Source organism: Pristis pectinata, chromosome 38 (genome assembly GCF_009764475.1).
Source record: "Pristis pectinata isolate sPriPec2 chromosome 38, sPriPec2.1.pri, whole genome shotgun sequence".
Lineage (NCBI taxonomy): Eukaryota > Metazoa > Chordata > Chondrichthyes > Rhinopristiformes > Pristidae > Pristis > Pristis pectinata.
Genome location: NC_067441.1, coordinates 11,906,807 through 11,918,546, shown reverse-complemented (window position 1 = coordinate 11,918,546; position 11,740 = coordinate 11,906,807). Strand labels below are relative to the sequence as shown.

General features: G+C 48.3%; 4 non-coding genes across 4 annotated transcripts; 3 read left to right on the top strand and 1 right to left on the bottom strand.

The window, feature by feature from the left end:
- The first annotated feature begins 3,522 nt into the window (after positions 1-3,522).
- On the top strand, positions 3,523-3,596 carry trnan-guu (transfer RNA asparagine (anticodon GUU)). Its single transcript has one exon. It is a non-coding gene; the product is annotated as a tRNA-Asn (tRNA).
- Positions 3,597-8,769: 5,173 nt separating this feature from the next.
- trnaa-ugc (transfer RNA alanine (anticodon UGC)) lies at positions 8,770-8,841 on the top strand. Its single transcript has one exon. It is a non-coding gene; the product is annotated as a tRNA-Ala (tRNA).
- A 1,831-nt stretch (positions 8,842-10,672) lies between these two features.
- Positions 10,673-10,744, bottom strand: trnae-cuc (transfer RNA glutamic acid (anticodon CUC)). Its single transcript has one exon. It is a non-coding gene; the product is annotated as a tRNA-Glu (tRNA).
- Positions 10,745-11,268: 524 nt separating this feature from the next.
- Positions 11,269-11,340, top strand: trnag-ccc (transfer RNA glycine (anticodon CCC)). The gene has a single exon. It is a non-coding gene; the product is annotated as a tRNA-Gly (tRNA).
- Positions 11,341-11,740: the final 400 nt, after the last annotated feature.

The window sequence follows — 11,740 nt, the reverse complement described above, 5'->3', positions numbered from 1 at the left end:
AAGCTATTAAATATGTGGGATTTTGGTTCTATTATTATCTTATATGGAGGACAATGCTACAAGGTGACAGGAAACATCCTTACACGCAATGTAAACTTCACAAAACTCGACATGTTTGGCCATAACAGACTGAGATTCAATGTTGTCTAAAACCTTTTGCTACAGCAGGATGTAGATCAGTTACAGTTATGAACAGAGAAATGGCAGATGGAATTTTATCTGGTCACTTGTGAGTTGTTGCAATTTGGGAGGTCAAATGTAAAGGGAGAGTAAAATGTTAATAGCAGGACTCTGAAGTGTATTGATAAACAAAAAGAATCTTGGTGTCCCAAACCATACCTCCCTGAAAGTGCAAGGCAGGTAGTCGGAGTGGCAAAGACGTCGTACGGCCTGCTTGTTTTCAGAATAATATTCAGGATATAATGTTGCAGTTGTATGCAATTGTATGCAATATCGGTTAGGCCACACTTGGGGTACTGCGTGTCCGATTACAGGAACTGTAGGCTTGGGAGATGTTTCAGTGGAGGTTTAACAGGATGTTCCCGTGATTAGAGGTCATCAGCTACAAGGGGAGGTTGGACAAACTTGGATTATTTTCTCTGCGCGTTGGAGGGTGAGGGGCCGATATAATAGAAGAATATAAAATTACGAGGGGACAGAGATAAGGTTGACAACCAGCATATTTTTCCAGGGTAGTAATGTCGAAAACTAGAGGACAGATCTTTAAGGTGAGGGGGTGGAATTTAAACGAGATGTGCGGGGAAATGTTTACACAGAGAGCGGTGGGTGTCTGAAATGCGCTGCCAGGGGTCGTAGTGGGAACTGACACGATAATGGCTTTCGAAAGGCGTTTAAATAGCCCACTATTTCCTGCATATCCATGCGTCTATGCATCATGTGCAGACAGAACGGATAAATTGAATTTGACATAATGTTCGGCACAGACATCGTGGATCGAAAGATCTGTTCCTGTGCTGTGCAGCTCAATGTTCGGTGCTCTAAGCAACACACAACAGGTTACGTATTAAGTCAACGGAAAACATCCATGAAGAACAAAGGAATGAAAGCCATACGCGATGGCAAAGGTCGGGGAAAATATATACATCAAGGGCCATTTTGAAATCAGAAATCACCGTTATTCGACAAGAGGCGTAGTTAATTTAGTCCAGAAGAAAAAAGCATCTGTAAGGTTTGGGAAACTCAAGAATGAAGTTAAAAAGAGCTAGAAGGGATCATGAAAAGTCATTGGCGAGTAGTATTATAGAGAATCCTAAAGCATTCGACACATACATGAAGAACAAGAGGATAACTAGGGAGAGATTAGGACCTTTCAATAATACAGGAGGGAACTCATTCTCAGAGGCGGTGGATGTGGGCGAGATCCTAAATGAGTACTTTGTGTCGGTATCTATCAAGGAGAAGGATGTAGATGACAGTGAGATCAGAGTGGAGCACACTGGACATTGGCAAAGATGTAGTTTTGTCTCTATTGAAAAATATAAAGATGGATAACCGCAGGGTCTGATATGGTATGCCCCAGGTATCGAGAGACGTGAGAGATGAGATTGCTGGGGACTTGACCAAGATCGTTGTGGGTCGGAGGGCTGACGGGTAGTTCATGTTGTTCCTTTGTTCAAGAAAACAAGTAGTCCTGGAAGTTATGGACCGGTTAGTCTCAAGTCAATGGCAAGGAAACCAATGGAGAGGATTCCTAGGGATAGGATTGAAGAACATTTGGAGAAGCATGGTCTAATTAGGGGCAGTCAGCATGGTTTTGTGCGGGGCACAACATGTCTGACTGATATGATTGAGTTTTTCGAGGAGGTGCCGAAGGCGATTGATGAAGTTAGAACAGTGGTTGTTGTATCCGTGGATTTCAGTGAAATATTCGACAAGGTCCCGGATGGTAAGCTCTTCCAGAAAATTAGGGTGCAATTAGGGTGCAAGGGTATTTGCATTCAAAATTTGCTTACTCATCGAACAGAAAGGATAGTTGTGGCTGAGTCTTATTCTGGATGGAGTTCTGTGACCAGTGGTGTTCCGCAGAATTATGTACTGGGACGTCTTTTGTTTGTCCCATATACAAAAAACAGGACGAAATTTGGGTTGGGTGGGTAAGTAAGTTTTCAGAAGACAACAAGTTTGGTGGCGTTGTGGATTTACAGAACATTGCAAAAGGATACAGCGGGATACAGATCAGTTGCATACATGCGCGGTGAAGTGGCTGATGGAGTGTAATCTGAGCAAGTGTGAGGTGCTGAACTTTGGGAGATCCAACATAAAGGGAGAGAACACAGTTAGTAGCAGGACACTTCACAGCTTTGATCTTGGGGTTCGGGGGAATGGCTCCCAAAAGGTGGCCGCACATTTTCTTCTTTTCTTGTAGAAATCCACCATCTGTTTATATTTACACTTACTTTCAGATGCAACACTCGACCATTGGTTCTGGACCCGAACCTGTGGGCCCAGAGTGTGTGAGGATCAGTGAGATAACCTCTCATTCACTGAACCCCAGAAAGTTTGGTCCCACGCTGCTAAACCTCTCCTCATTGGACAGGCCCAATGAACCTTTGCTGCATCCATCGGTCGCAGGTGTGTCCTTCCTCGGGTACACAGGAGGCCGTGAGTCCTTGGATCTCCCCGACACAAAGGCGGTTGAAGCAGAGTCAGTGAATATTATTGAAGGGAGACATGGATGCATGGTCAATCAGCAAGGGGTGAAAGGTCACAGGGGCAGGCGGGAATGAGAGGTATCCAATCAGATTAACCGTGACCTTACTGAATTGCGGAGAAGACCCGAATGGCCGAGTGGCCTACTCCTGTTCCTGATTCGCATATCCGTATATACCAGGTGCCGCCTCACCAGGGCCCTGTATAATTTTAGTGAAATGTTTTTTTCCAACCCCTCTGCAATAAAGCTCAACATACCGTTTGCTTCCAATTGCTCGCCGACCCTGCACGTTAATGGTCAGTGTTTTGTATTCAAGGACACCCGGGGTTTCTAAGGACACCAAAGCTTTTCAATCATTCACCATTGACCGAAATCCTTTTTCTGAAGAGCACCTCACATTTGTCCATATTACATCTGATCCGTCATGTCGTCCCCATTCCCCTCGCCTGTCGATATTGTCCTGATGCCTCTCCGGCATCCTCTACATAACCCGCACTGACACCCAGTTTTGTGTCATCAGCAAGCCTGGATATATTGTCCATAAATTCAAATAAACTGCAGCTGCTGTAAATCTGAAGCAAGAACAGAAAATGCATCCATGAAGAGAGAAGCAGAGTTAACATTTTATGTTGAAGACTCATCATCTGGAGACCTGAACGTTAATTCCGCTGCTCTCTCTACAGATGCTGCCCAATCTGCTGAATGTTCCCAACATTTATTGTTTTATATTGTCCGTGACCCCCTGATCCAAACCATTGATACAGATTTTAAAAAGCCGGCTCCCAGCACGGGTCCCTGGTCACCGCCTACCAACCCGGGAATGACCTATTTATTCCCGCTTCCTTCAGGGTGTCTCTGTGGCGCAATCGGTCAGCGCTTTCGACTGTTAACCGAAAGGTTGGTGGTTCGAGCCCACCCAGGGACGCTGACGATCCGGCAGCTTTTGTTGTGCGTGTCATTGTCAGCTGGGTAACACTGCGCTGTCCGGAGGCGGCCGCTCCCTGTTGCTGCCTCACTGGTCTCAGTGGGAGCCCTCCCTGCGGGGTCTCCCGTCCGGAGCCCCGATGCTCTGCTTCCTTTTTACCCGAATGTACGAGATTCACAAAGCAATATCCTTGGAACTAATCCGACAGCGTGTTGAGATTCTGGGCTTGCCGGGTCTGATGTTGTGTCTTCATTTGTCAGTGGACCTGTGATGAGTGAGCTTGAGTCTGAACCGATCTCATGACACGTCAGCGATCTGAAACGTTAACTGGAAATTTCACCCTGACGACGCTGCCCAACCTGCTGAGTGTTTCCGCCGTCCCCTGTTGTTTATATTTGAGGCTGACGTGTGGTTCTATGTTTGGTAGAAATATTCGCTTCATCCTCCGCTGGCTCAACGTTTTTTAAACTAACACAAACCACCTTAAGTCCAAAACTCGAGCCAGTACTGACAGTTGCCTTAAAATATACAGTTCAGTGATGTGTGCGCCGCGGGACAGCACTGTCCCTCTCCTCACCCGCACTGTCTCTCCCCTAACCCCTGAAGGGGACAGAAATATTTCCAGACAGAAAAGTGATCGAGTGGTTACATCCTTTGTACTAACCAACTTGCCGGCTCTCATGTCGCAAACGTCCCTAATTCCATTTGCCCATTTTATTTTGGAGGGTCTTTGATCGTTCAGTTTGAGTGTAAATGATTTCTGCCCACCGAGGTTGCCACGGAGTGTGGGGTGAGCGCGGAACAGGGGCCTACGATTGGATGGTCAACCATGATCTCACTGAATGGTGGAGTAGGCTCGATGGGCCAAATGGCCTGCACCACCTCTCTGTTTCAATGTCTCTGCTCTGTGCTGAGCGGTGGAGAGACGGAAGTTTACTTCTGAAGCTGCTAACTTGTGTCGGGGATGCAGCTCAGTGGGAGAGCGCATGCTTCGCATGTTTGAGTCCCCGGGTTAAATCCCCGGCATCTCCACGCTGATGACAGTGAATTTGGACCAGTGATGAGGATCCCACGGAGCCGCTGTGAAATCCCGAGCCGCTGAGAGTTGATATACACACACTTTATTCATCCCTCACGCAGCACTGCCACCGGTCAGTTTTACCGATAGTCGACTGCATGGAAGACGCTCACTTGGACTTGGAACGTCTCCGTTACCACAAACAACAGCATTGAAGAAATAAATAAGACAACACTCACTGCTGAAATGTCGGGAACGAGGTATACGACTGGGTCGGTGCAAAGAGCACACGGAGATAATAGCCTGTTGGGACAGAAAGTAAGAAACCTGCAGGGGATAAAGAGAAATGTGAAGAGACATAGACGGGGGTAAGTCAGGAAAGAAAGAGAAGTCAGCGTGGGAAAGGATATGATGCAGGGACAGAGGATGACAAAAAAAGAACGAAGGCAATGAGCAATATTCACAAGAGAGTAACATAACGTTGGGGGCTGCAGGGTGACCTTAAAGAATGGTATAAAATCATAAGGGGCACAGACAAGGTGACTGTTCACAGAGTAGGTCAGTCTAAACCCATATTTAACGAGATATCTATAACACGATGTTTTCCTAACAGCAGCGTGGCGCAGCGGGAGGGTGCTGGACCTATAACCCAGAGGTCGATGGATCGAAACCATCCTCTGCTATTTGTCTTCGTCTTGAATTCTCCAACCGCGCATTTTACAACGGGGGGTGGTATCCAAACGTCACTAACACACACACTCACACGCAAGGTGTTAAGATAGGATGGGTACAGACAGGGCAGACCTATCACGAATAAAAATAACGATGTTCCCGTGGAGCACAGGGAGTGACAGGATAACGGAGTGCGTGTGGGCGACATTTACCAGGATGTTGCCTGGAACGGAACTCCTTATTTACACGGAGAAACTGGATCGACTGATTTAATGATCCTCGGAGAACGGAGGCAAGGGGTAAACAAAATTATAGGGTAGATAGAAGGTAATTTTCCCGTAGAAGTTATGTCTGACACCAGAGGGTATCCGAGGTAGAACGTCACGAAGAGGATGGTTGGAATCAGCCTGGAGCACAGCCCTGTGATCCCCGTCACTTCCCTGTCAGTTGAGTACCCTGGACCCTGCGGCACCCCGCTGCTACTCATCTGTCACTACCTCGTCCGGCCGTGTTACTCTCAGTATTGCTGCAGCCGTTAAATCACCAAATTTATACCCCGGTAAAGAGATGTTTGCATTTAAGGTGCGTACCTGCAACCAGGAAAGGTAAAGAAAATCCGCACCTGATGTGTTTGCAAAGCCAACTGTTCAGTTTGACAAAGAGACAAGGTGAGCTGCTGGTCCTTCTACACTGAAGGAATCCAACATTTGTTCAATCACATCCATAGAACCATAGAACCATACAGCACAAAACAGGCCCTTCGGCCCACCGTTTCGTGCCGTCCATCAGACCACCCTCACACTACCTAACCCCTTCCTCCTGCATTATCCCTCTATCTCCACGTTCCTCCATATGCCTATCCAACAAGCTCTTGAACCTGTTCAATGTATCTGCCTCCACCACCATCCCAGGCAGTGCATTCCATGCACCAAACACTCTCTGGGTGAAAAACTTCCCTCTGACATCTCCCCTGAACCTCCCACCCATAACCTTAAAATCCATGACCTCTCGCCTTGAGCATTGGTGCCCTGGGAAGGAGGCGCTGACTGTCTACTCTATCTATTCCTCTCAATATTTTATATATCTCTATCATGTCTCCTCTCATCCTCCTCCTTTCCAGTGAATAAAGCCCTTGCACCTTAAGCCTCTCCTGATATTCAATACTCTCCAATCCAGGCAGCATCCTTGTAAATCTCCTCTGCACCCTCTCCAACGCCTCCACATCCTTCCTGTAATGAGGCGACCGGAACTGAACACAGTACTCTAAGTGTGGCCTAACGAGAGTTTTGTAAAGCTGCATCATAACCTCGCGGCTCTTAAACTCAATCCCGTGACTTATGAAAGCCAACATCCCATTGGCCTTCTTAACTGCTCTTTCCACCTGTGAGGCAACTTTCAACGAACTGTGAATATGAACCCCCAGATCCCTCTGCTCCTCCACACTGTCCAGTACCTTATCGTTTACCCTGTACTCTGCCCTGGAGTTTGTCCTTCCAAAGTGTACCACCTCACACTTCTCCGGATTTAAATCCATCTGCCATTTGTCAGCCCAGCTCTGCATCCTATCAATATCCCTCTGTAAGCTCCGACAGCCCTCCACACTATCCACAACACCGCCTATCTTAGTGTCGTCCGCAAACTGACTAACCCAGCCCTCCACCCCCTCATCTAAGTCATCTATAAATATCACAAAAAGTAGAGGTCCCACAACCGATCCCTGCGGGACACCACTAGTCACTGCCTTCCAATCCGAGGGCACTCCCTCCACCACAACCCTCTGATTTCTACATGCAAGACAATTCCTAATCCACACAGCAAAGCTTCCTTGGATCACTTGCTTTCTGACCTTCTGAAGAGGCCTACCATGAGGAACCTTATCAAAACGCCTTACGAAAATCCATGTAAACCACATCCACCGCACTGTCCTCATCAATCTTCCTGGTCACCTCCTCAAAGAACTCTATCAGGCTTGTGAGGCAAGATCTTCCCTTCAGAAAGCCATGCGGCTGTCCCTAATCAGTCCTCAACAGGACTGAGAAGGTTAACGCGACCAGGGAATGGATACTGTTTCTGAGAGCGCCCTCTCAGTTTTCCACATTGCATCCCATCTGCCGTCGCGTCGCACATTCCCCTTCGCCTGTCGATATCCCCCTGAGGCCTCTCCACATCTAATTCACAACCCGCACTGACAGCCATTTTTGTGTCATCAGCAAACCTGGATATATTGTCCGTGAGATTCAAACAAACTGCAGATGCAAGAAATCTGAAGCAAGAACGGAAACTGCTGAAACACTCCGTGGGTCGGGCAGCATCCGTGGGAAACTGATTTAACGTTTTAGTTCGAAGACCCTTCACCTTCCAACCTGAAGCGTTACCTCAGTTTCTCTCTCCACAGATGCTGCCCGACCCGCTGATTGTTTCCATCATTTTCGGTTTCATATTGTCCGTGACTCCGTGATCCAAACCACAGATTGTAAAAAGCCGGGTCCCAGCACCAGTCCCTGGTCACCGTCTCCCAACCCGGGAACGGACCATTTATTCCCGCTTTCCTTCAGGGTGTCTCTATGGCGCAATCCGTCAGCGCCTTCGGCTGTTAACAGAAAGGTTGGTGGTTCGAGCGCACCCAGGGACGCCGGCGTTCCGGCAGCTTTTGTTGTGAGTGTCATCGTCAGCTGGGTAACGCTGCTCTGTCGGGAGGCGGCCGCTCCCTGCTGCTGCCTCACTGGGAGCCCTGCCTGCGGGATCTCACATCCGGAGTCCGGATGTTCTGTTTTCCTTTCACCTGATATAATCATCCTTGGAACTGATAGGTGTAATTTTGTTTCATTTTTTTTCGTCTTTGATCATTCAGTTTGAGTCTGAATAATTTATCCTCACGGCTGTTATCCAGAGGGAGGTGAAAAAATGGAACAGGGAAGTGAACTTGATGATCAGCCATGAAGTTACTGAATGGGGAGCAAACACGAGGGGCCGAATGGCCTGCGCCAGTTCTTTTCCTCTCTGTTTCAATGGCAACGATTTATGCTTGGCGGGAGAAACACGGGGGGAGCTTGCTTTTAAAGCTGTTGCAACAAATAATCTGCTGGAGGAACTCAGGGGGCCCAACAGCATCTGTGTGGGAAAGCACTCGTCGATGTTCCGACGTTCCGAGTCGAATCCCTGCATCAGGTCCTCACATTCGTCCTGATGCAGGGCTTCGACCTGAAACATCGACAGGTCATTTCCTCCCACAGATGCTACTAGTCCCGCTGAGTGCCTCCATCATATCGGAGACACAGATACTGCAGATGCTGGAATCTGGAGCAACACACAAAGCGCTGGAGGATCTCAGCGGGTCGTGATCCTTCATCTGAACCGGAACGTCGACTGTCCATTTCCCTCCATAGATGCAGCCCGACCCGTTGAGTTCCTCCAGAAGATTGTTTGTTGTTCCAGACTCCAGCATCTGCCGTCTCCTGCATCTCAAAATCGTTCCCTTGTGTCGGGGATGTAGCTCAGTGGAAGAGCGCATGCTTTGCATGTATGAGGGCCCGGGATCAATCCCCGGCATCTCCACGATGGTGACCGTGAATTTTGAACAGAGAGCTGGGAAAGTGACTTCTGACAGGGATAAATCACTTGCAACATTTCGCTCATCAAATGCAGCGTTATAAAACTTTAGTTAGGCCGCATCTCGAGTATTACATTCAGTTCTGGTCGCCCCATTAGAGGAAGAATGTCTAGGATTTGGAGAGGGTGAAGAAGAAGTTTGCCAATTTGCTGCCTGGATTAGGGGGCATGTGCCATGAGGAGAGCTTGGATAAACTTGGGTTATTCTCTCTGGAGTGGTGGAGGCTGGGGGGGGGAGGGGGGTGGTGAATCTGATAGAGGTTTATAAGATTATTAGAGGCATTGATAGAGTAGACAGCGGTATCATTCCCCCAGGGTTGAACTGTTTAATACCAGAGGACATGCATTTAAGGTGATAGGGGTAACGTCAAAGGAGATGCGCGGGGCAATTTTTTACCAGAGCGATGGGTGCCTGGAATGCGCTGCCTGGTGTGGTGGTGGAGGCAGATACGATAGGTGTGTTGAAGCAGCTCTTAGACAGGCACATGAATGTCAGGGAGATGGTGGGTATGGACGTTGTGTTGGCAAAAGGGATTAGTTTAGTTGTGCATTTTATTACTAATATAATTGGTTCAGCACAACATTTTGGGCCGAAGGGCCTGTTCCTGTGCTGTACTGTTCTATAGATACACCTCTATCTAGAAACTTATTTCAGATAATGCCCTCACCCTACACCACTCCAGAGAGAACAACCCAAGTTTATCCAACCTCTCCTCATGACACATGCACCCTAATCCAGGCAGCAAATTGGTAAACCTCTTCTTCGCCATCTCCAAATCCTAGACATCCTTCCTCTAATGGGGCGACCAGGTGAATGTAATACTCCCCCCTCTTCGTTCAGTGTAATCCTTTTCTTGATTCAGTTTCGGGATCTGAGCCTTACTGCGAGGACACAGGGTGAGGAAAAAGTATCCCCGGGGATGATTCACGGTCGCTTTGTTTCGGAGTGAAGCGCCGGGATCGGGGTCGGGGCATGGGTGGGGCAACCACCTGCCGGCCTGTTACAGAACCGTCCCATGTTGGAGCATCAGAAACTGGCCCTTGCCGGCTCAGGTACAGAGCAGGTACCTGCGGGGTAGAACGCAGGTCTGGGGTCTGAGCGGACAACAAATTGTGCAGCTAAAAGATCAGGAAACTGAACTGTCATTTGGAGAGGGGGAGGCCACAGAATTGACGAGACTGGCGGCAGTTTCAGTCCCGTTCTGAACACTGAACGTCTCTGGAACCACCGGCGACAAAGGACATGCGGGGGATAAGGTCAGAACAAGTCGAATGTAATTCTGGGTTTGACTGAAGATCAGGGAGAGCGCGAACACAGTCCCCACCACCACACATATTACAGTCGGGTATCCCACATTTGGGACACGACAGCATCAGCACAGCCGGAGTGCAGTGTGTGAGCCTCAGCCCAGGAGAACAACCTTGTGATCCCCGTCACAACCTCGCAGACACAGCGTGACCGTGCGGGAGTTTATATCTGACAGCAACAGTCCCGGTTTAATGTGCTCCGAGTGACGGACTCAGTCGCTGAGTGTAACACCGAATGGCGCTGAGGTACAGACTCGCAGAGGGTATATTTAGGGAAAAAGGCTGAACACAAAGTCACTTCTCCTCGGGAGCCTCTTCCGAGTCTAGGCTTACTGCAGACCGAGCTGTTCCACATTCCCGATGTCTAAAGAAATGATCATGTCAACACCAAATTCTTTATTGGTTTAACAATTTTTTTTAAATTCAAAATTGCTTTTATTTTTCCAGTTATATTTGGAAACCGAACCGTCTCCCCGTCGGGGAATTGTACCCCGGTCTCCCGCGTGAGAGGCGGGGATACTGACCACTATACTAACGAGGAACTGATAGAAAGATGTAGCCAGTCATTCGGTTGTCAGGGTACAAGAGAACTCACAGAGTCACCTCGGTGTGCGTTTGTTGACTGTAAAACCGGCGAAATTCAGACACCCACCTCACTGTGTGACTGGAGGGGTCTCAGGATTCTCCTGCGATTCAGTCACTTACTGTGTTCAAGGACCGGCCGGAGGTGGCGCTCCCATTGGGGCCTAACTGCATGTGGTTGAAAAGGATATTTCTAATCAGGATTTATTTTCCCATTTGCTGATGAGGGAGGCAGGAAATGATTTATCTCTCTTCGACTATTTCAGGATCGACTCTCACATCGGTCCGATCCCTTTTGAATAATCACTGGGCGCTGTGTGACTCCGGTCTGTTGGAGGGTGGCGACATCAACTGGATGGAACAGGGACTGCAGTAGAGTGAAGAATGACCCGTCAGAAATCAGCCCCGGGGCTGGTGATCGAATCACAGAATTAAACAGCACTTGAGACGGTTAAGTACCCGAATGAACTCCACCTTAGTGAGGAGATGGTGGTATAGTGGTGAGCATAGCTGCTTCCCAAGCAGTTGACCCGGGTTCGATTCCCGGCCATCGCAGATTCCAGAGTTTTAATCTCCCGATATCGGGACTGTCTCAAGTAAACCTCTTAAAGAACAACGATCTGTACAGTGCTCGATTTATGCTAATCCGTGGGTAACTTGCTGAATTCATTTCGTTCGATGAGTGAGGGTTAGAGAGATCCCATCACCGTTTCATTAATTATCACTCACTGTGAGCAGGTCAGTGGGTGAAAGAAGGAATTCCCGTCACTCACCTTTTTTTTCCCGAAAACCGATGAACAGATCAGTGCAGCTTCCTGTTCTCACTCTGTCCCAGATTCCCACAGAAAACTAGGACACATGTGGTCGCCCTATTACAGCAAGGATGTGGAGGCTGTGGAAAGGGTGCAGAAGAGATTTACTAGGACGCTGCCTGGATTAGAGGGCATGAGCTATA